General features: G+C 39.5%; 1 long non-coding RNA gene across 1 annotated transcript; it reads right to left on the bottom strand.

Moving 5' to 3' along the window:
• Window positions 1–1,195: 1,195 nt before the first annotated feature.
• LOC147051145 (uncharacterized) lies at window positions 1,196–4,310 on the bottom strand. Its single transcript, XR_015067269.1, has 3 exons — window positions 4,255–4,310; window positions 2,155–2,249; window positions 1,196–1,661 (listed from the first exon to the last, which is right to left on the bottom strand). It is a non-coding gene; the product is annotated as an uncharacterized LOC147051145 (long non-coding RNA).
• Between the last annotated feature and the right edge of the window lie 3,107 nt (window positions 4,311–7,417).

The raw sequence follows: 7,417 nt of genomic DNA, 5'->3' as shown, positions 1-7,417 counted from the left end.
CAAGAAAAAATGCTTCTATCAAGTGAGAGGCAACTTTTTTTTTTGTTTCAAACAAATCCTGCATGTTTGTATTTTTTGGTCCTATTTTAAATCCCTCTAGCTGGAGGATAATATGTTATAGGCCTTTCAAAATAAAGCTGCTTCATTTTTGGCAGATGAGAGTGATGCTCAACAGACTGTGGCCATAATACAAACACTTTTTTTGGGTTTTTTTTGTTAACAGTTCAACCTTGGTGAAGGAATACCCGCTTCACATTCGATTGTGAGTCGAGGTCTTCCATTACCAAGGAGGCTCCAAAGCCCATAACAAAGTAAGAAGCTGCATAAGAACTCAAAAATGTCCTTCTATAATGAAAGTATTCACGGAAAGATGAAATTTGAGCGCTGACTAAATGTGTAGCTCCGGGCAAAATCAACAGCGTCTGACCCCCTTGACAGCTGACAACAAGCCGAAACTTTTTTGCCGCTTCTCTTTTTTCAGTCGGCACCGAGGGAATGAAGTGCATCGATTGCTGGCGATTATTAACTAGACTGAGATAAGCCCTCTCCTTATTATGCAGATTACCGAGGCTCCCCGCTCCAGCATGTTGTACAGATGCACGGGAGCAGATGCTCTTACAGATGGCGGGTACACGGATCTATCATTGTCTCCACTTCAATTGTTTGAGGGACAACAGAACTGCATCAAAGCCAGATCCGACTGCAATGAATGAAAGGAAAACAATCAGGCAAATTTATACACCCGAGGCCGCCGAATGGAAAGGAGCGTGAAGCCGAAGTTGCTTCATCCATACGAGCGTGGTGTGGCCCAGTCATGTATACTGAGCCCAAATCTGTTGGATGCAACGCCGTGCGCCAGACATATGTTGCTCCTTCGTTAACAACTGCAAATTAATTCGCTATTAATTCAAATGCAAGAGTGAATGGTGAAATGAACAATGTCGGTCAACCCCCACTCTTTTATTTAGATTTTTAAAAATTAACAGAGTGGACATTTTGGCCCAATTTTATATATTTTTATATTTATTTATATATATATATAAATAAATAAATACCAAAAATTTTTTTATTTTATTTATGTATTTTTTTTCCTGAATTTCTTTTTTTTTTTTTTTCAACTGATACTTACGACAAGGTGGACATGTTAAACTACACGCCAGAGAAATTACACACCCACTTTACAAAACGAGAAGGTCACACGCAGACTTGTAAATCACGATGGAAGTCTTAACATAAGGAGAGAACAATGCACAGATCTGGTGGACAAGATAAGAAGCTGAGGAAGCTAAATGCTAAACGTACAGTACGCAAGACAAAGGGTTTATTTTTTTTTTCTGCTTTCAGGCAGCAGGAACAATCGCAACGCCGGCTCGCTTGGCTTTTGCTGCGTTTCTTTAGTTTGAAGTCAAACATTGATTACAAGGCGTCAACTCCCTTAGCAACACAATAAATATTTCTCTTGCCGTATTGAAATCCAAAATTCTATTCTCGGGTCATGTGTCATGGGTGGATACATTGAGCTCTTGTCAGAGCACAAAGCTCCCCTCAGAAGTCCACGTTGGCCTGTCTGTTGTTAGGACCCGGCAGGTCCACATGGGGCCGCGTTTGATTGGAAATCCCAAAGGGAGGCGTTCCACCAGTCACTAGGGCATTGTTAGTGCCTGCAAAATGGCCAGAGAAGAATGACTGATTATGCAAGCACGGCCAGGGTTACTAATAGGAATTCTATTTGAATTGCTAACATAACAGATGTTTGCTGGGCACCTCCGTGGAGCGCGCAGACGCAGTTATGCTAATTCGCCAGCGATTTCCCCCTCAAGTTAGCTCGCAGTCATTAGAGCACACAACTAGCTGGGATCCCTCTGTCAAACTAATAATTGGCCATTATTGATATTAATTAACATCTTTGCTCTCTATGTCCTTTTTGACCCACTATCTGTTAGTAAATCCGGTTACTGGGGCCTATTAGGGCAATAAAAACCACAGGACTCTGTGGTAGTGGCAAGCCATTTATCAGAAAGAGAACATAAAGCCAATTAGGAAAGGGAGCAGACAGTTGTCTTCATTCTGCACTGACTACTTCTTGATCTCCATTATAAATTGCTAATAGGACAGAGAGCAGTTTGCAAGGGCAGATGAGGAAAGGGTTGTTACCGTTGCGATGACGGGAGAGAGACCGGTCAAGGTATCCTCGTTTGATGAAACCATTAGCTGCCGCCGTTTGTTTGGGCTTTCGTCGCCTCAAAGATCTCGTAAAGGGAAAAAATGACCAAAAATGCAAGTCAAATATGCCTCAAGATTTGTAATTAAGTGAGCCGACCGAAAAAAAAAAATGTTTGTAAATATGGCGGCCATTTTGCTAGCATGTACGCAATTCTGAAGCCATGTTACATAAACCATTCTGTAAATATATTCACTACAAACTACTTTTATATGAAGCTTACCAACTGTTTTAGCTAGCATACTTGATACATGATAGCGTAGCAAAACAGTATAAAGTCATTCAAATTCAATAATGTCAGAAAATAAAAACTGATAATAATTTAAGACTAAATTTCATTAGCGCAACTTCATTATTTCTTCCGAGAACAATCGTTTTGAATCCTTCCCCACAATAGACCTTCCGACAACGGATCACGTTCGACCTTCAAGGTTCTAGCGCATCTCCAGTGTAACCCAGGTCAATTGCATCGATTGTTCTAAAACAACGCTATTTCAGCAAGCGGCTCAAATGTCGGTGGTTCATCTTCTAAAAGTAATAGCCGCCGCTCTGCTTGCTATTATGATGCAATGAGCATCGGAAACACCGTACAGCGCAGCTTTATGGGCTCAGATCAAGAAATCCTAATAGGTGTATATTGACTACTTTATTTTCTACAAAAGTCCAATGGGACTAGCGCTCGCTGGAAAATATATCAAAGAGCCTATCAACAACACACAAGTCTTGGGTGTAAAAAAATCAATAGTGAACCATAGACGGCTCGAGTTTTCACACTTCTCTCTCGTCATTTAAAAAAAAACGACTATTATAGGCGCTATGATGCCCATGAGATTGTTGTACGTTTTTATGCTCTTAATTCATACCGACCTAACGCGAGTTGACGAATACCTATTATTTGTTGGTGGTAGTTTTATACAACAAAAGAGTCCAGACGTGAAACTGGTTGCCAATTGTAACCTCAGCAAATTACAACTTTGGTTAGTGCTCCCTAAATCCAGACGCTCCCGCGATGGTGAAGGTTTATGACGAGGGCTATCGCAGCAGTACCGTAAATGAGCAACTACTTAACAACCTGGATTCCAGTGTAAAGGCTTTTTCCCAAGTGAATTATACCAAGAACCTAATTACCACTTTGATCATCAATCATGAGCATTATTTATTCCGTAAAATGAATTTCTAATTAATAACTGATGAGCATTATGGCCTTGAAGACTGTAAAGCAATTTATTATGGCTGGCAATGGGGAATATTCCAGTAAAGAACTATCTGGTATACAGTTGCAGTACCAACAGGATAATAATGTCCACCAAAATGAAGCTTTAGTCTGTTTTTGTATATTTACCGAGATAATTACGTTCATTCATGCTGTTTCGGGTATGTCATGCAGTTTCTTTCTTTTTCTTTTTTTGTGATGTTGGAGATTTTTGGACTTTGCAGACTACAGGAGGGCCCAGAGAGTTGTTATGGCCTAAATATAACGATAAATCCTGCACACTATACACTGGCTTTGACTTTTATGTGACGAGCATCACACGTTAAAACATCCAAGGACACTAGCAAGATTGCCATTTGGATGCTTTGTGAAGAAATTTCTCTTTGAAACCTAAAATGAAAAAAAAAGTGACGTGAGTGGATTTTTTGCTACATGTCAGTCTTGGAACTAAAATTTAGCATTCATTTTTGGCATTCGATTTTTTTTTTTATGTATGAGTGTGATTGTGTGACGTCATCGAGCATTGACTTTACAATTTATACAAGTTTGCACGAACAACATCTTGTCAAGATTTAAAAATAATAACATTAAATCTAGCTGGTGCTTATCTATACACAGCATAACGACAACAATGCATAATAAAACAAAAAATTTGGCCGAAGTGATGGCGCTTTCATTTATTTTTATTTTTTTTAGAAATACAAGACAGGACTGTGTGAATTTAGCATGTGCAAATGACAAACACACTGCAGTGCGCTTATTCCTTAAATAATAAACATTTATAAAAGGAAATGCGGTCAAAAAATAAGTGCGTTCTTACCTGCTCCAGTCGTCGTTTATGTTGTCGCACCTGGGCCATCTTGGCTATTCCTTGACAGATCGTGACGTCACGCAAACGGAAGCGAATTCCTTAACTTCTTTTATTTATTTATTTTGGGTATCGCTTATTCAACCATTCGTTTGTTTGTTTATTATTTACTTTTATTCTTTATGTATTTTATATCTTGAAGAAACATGAATCATCTATTTAAGAGCTTGCAAAAGATTTTGTATTTTCTATCCTTTCTTTAGATTGGATCGATGTATGTGATATTCTGACATGTTCAGACAAAGTTGAATACATCATTCAAAGTAGAATGCAATTATATTTTTCAATCAAATTATAAAAGCACAATTTGAAAAACATCCTTTTTTTTTGCAATAGTGGTTCCAATGTGTCTGCTGATATCATCAAATTATTATATTTCATCCTTGTTGTGTTTTTTAGGGCTTAGACAAACTAAATTGAATTTGCCAGAGAAGAAAAGAAGTCCTCCAAAGTCAGCAGGTTAGCTTAATATGCATTATTTCTCCCTTTTTTTTTTTTTTGATGGTGCAAAGCATACCGCGTGTCATCATTCAGCAAAGATGTGGCCCATCCTATCAGCGTCCTTGTGTGCACATCTTCAACGTTATGCACACACACACACACACACACACACACACACACACACAAAACGCTCTCATCTCTCCATGTGCTAAAGTGTTGTGATTGATTTGTGTTACAGGCTCCCCTCTCTTTTCCCTCCCCCTTTTCCATTTAAGTGAAATAATGTATGGAAGCAATCTGCCAAGAGACATTTTGGAAAATCTATTTGAAATCATTTCAGCTCAAGCCCGGGGGCACTTTGTCTTCTTATGGCGAGAGGAGCAACGTATAATTGTCTGCAGTCTAGTAAAAACACAGTATAACTGCCATCACACTTGACTGAGCTTATGGCCCGCTCGTCCCGTGGCCTCTAGAAGATAGAGCAGTTAATGTTGCCTTTTATTTTAGAGGATATGTCACTTGTATGCCAGATTTATACCATGATACAGCAATTTTGTCCAAACAGATGGATAATGGTGTCACTGACGGAAGAAAAAAAAAAAAAATCTCTCTCTCTCTCTATGTATATATATATACCGAGAGTTTTTTTTTTTATATATTGAATTTAGAACATATTGAGCAGCTCCATCTGCCTTTTCTCTCTTTATCTCTCTAATCTCACCCATATTAGATTTGATTATTTTTGTTTGAGAAAACAAAATGTGCTTGTAATGGCTCCCTAATAGCAAATGGCGAGGATACAAATCTAAGAAAGGTTGTTGCGCGGCGCTTCCGTGAGCACCGCTGATTTATCGAGGTCTTTATGACAGAAAGGAAAATGATGTGCTCCAGGTATAAATCAGGTGAGGAGTAGGAAATTGAACTTAGATATCATCTTGTCAGATGCTTAATGCTCTTCCTCCTGTCACATTCGATAGGACCAATTTGGAGAATCCTGCCGAGGTAAAAAGAAGACAATTAACGATGACAGAGTGGTAATAGATGGAGTCGTAAAATCAACCTCCTGCCTACGGGATGCTTTGTATGATTTCCACATGAGCACCGGATCGCAACTCTTCTCCCAGGACACGGAACCGGAATGGGGAAGCTCGACTTGTGTCTTCTGCCGGCCAATCAGTGGAGACGGCTAATGATAATAATGTCAAAGCTTTGACAGAAATTAATTTGACTTTTGTATTCACTAAGCCAACACTGGGCAACTAATAAATGAGGGATTTCTAAAATATGGCCTGGGGGCCATTTGTGGCCCACCTTTCATTCCTTTTCGCGGCCCACTCACATTTGTCTCGGTCCCCCATCACTGTTTTGATTATTTTCTAAACAAGATAAAAATACTTGGTAGAGTTGTTGCCTATATTTTATGAATTAAAAGTGAATTTTTTCTTTACGCAGTCTACGAAGGAGAAAATTTGGACACCCCTGGAATAAATCTACTTCCCAACACCAAACTTAAACTCTGAAATGAATCGAAACAATGTCGCTTTTAAAAGTCTCTAAAATGTGAACACGAACAACTCATTTCACGCAACAACGCGGCGAGATTAGTTTACGAAACGAGAGCATCCTCGCAGTTCAGTACGTAATTACAATGCGGTGACATATCGTTTACAATTGTCAAACAGAGATCGTCATTTCTCTTACGTCGTAACGACCTCCAGACAGACCAGACAATAACAATGTGCTCTGATCCCTAAATGTCATTCTGCTATCTAAACACTGTTTCATCATGCGTTTGTTATTTGACCAATAGATTTGTATTTATTTTTTCAAACCAATCAAATCTGCGCATCAAACATTTAAACGGCTTGACTTTCTCGAGCTAATTTCTCCGAAGAGGCTGATGACCTTTCGTGCCGAGTTTTTTGTTTTTTGTCTAGTGGCAATGGAGGAGCGAGCGTCAGTCAGCACAATAATGGGCCCGGCTGCTCGGAACCATTACCCCTTCAGTGCTCATCAAGGCCAGCTCTAATGTGATTTTAATGCCGCTCTCAAGGAGATGCTGCTCTTATTACGGTGTAATGATGCTGTTGTCGAGAGCCCGTCGTTACGTCTGATACCGTCGGCGCGCTAACTGCGTCTGTGACACTCATCTCGGCATTTAGCAACAGCGCCTCCATCATGGCTTTTGTTGTTTGCTACTTAATGATTGGGAGAATCAAGGCAAATCTTTAAAAAAGGCTTCTTTGCTTGATATGATTTTTTTTTTTCGTATTCAGTACAGTAGATAGAGCATAACGATAAAGGTCTCTGCTGAGATGAGGGGGGAATTTTTGAAACGCTCTCACTCGGGGGCAGCAAATGGAAAAGTGACAAGCTTGGTGCACTTGTCTGTTTTACTTATTCGAAGGGGCCCTCTGTTTCATATTCCACTTCACACGCCAGGCTTATTTTCCTCCGGGGTTCAGGAGGGCACGCTCTTTCATTTCTTCAGAAAATTGTTTCGCAGGATTTCAATCTTTGGCTGCAACTTATGACAGAACACAATATCAAGAACGCTTATGTTTCTTATCTGCCATTTTTTTCGGGGTATAAATAAAAGATAAGTATAAATTTGACTCAAGTGGCCTCCATGGCGCGTGTGAGAGATGGGAATGAAATGGAACTATGAACCTTG

This window comes from Syngnathus leptorhynchus, chromosome 9, assembly GCF_054491065.1.
Source record: "Syngnathus leptorhynchus isolate UIUO chromosome 9, UIUO_Slep, whole genome shotgun sequence".
Taxonomy (NCBI): Eukaryota; Metazoa; Chordata; class Actinopteri; order Syngnathiformes; family Syngnathidae; genus Syngnathus; species Syngnathus leptorhynchus.
The sequence above is the reverse complement of the archived record's forward strand: the minus strand, read 5'-3'. Positions and strand labels throughout refer to the sequence as shown.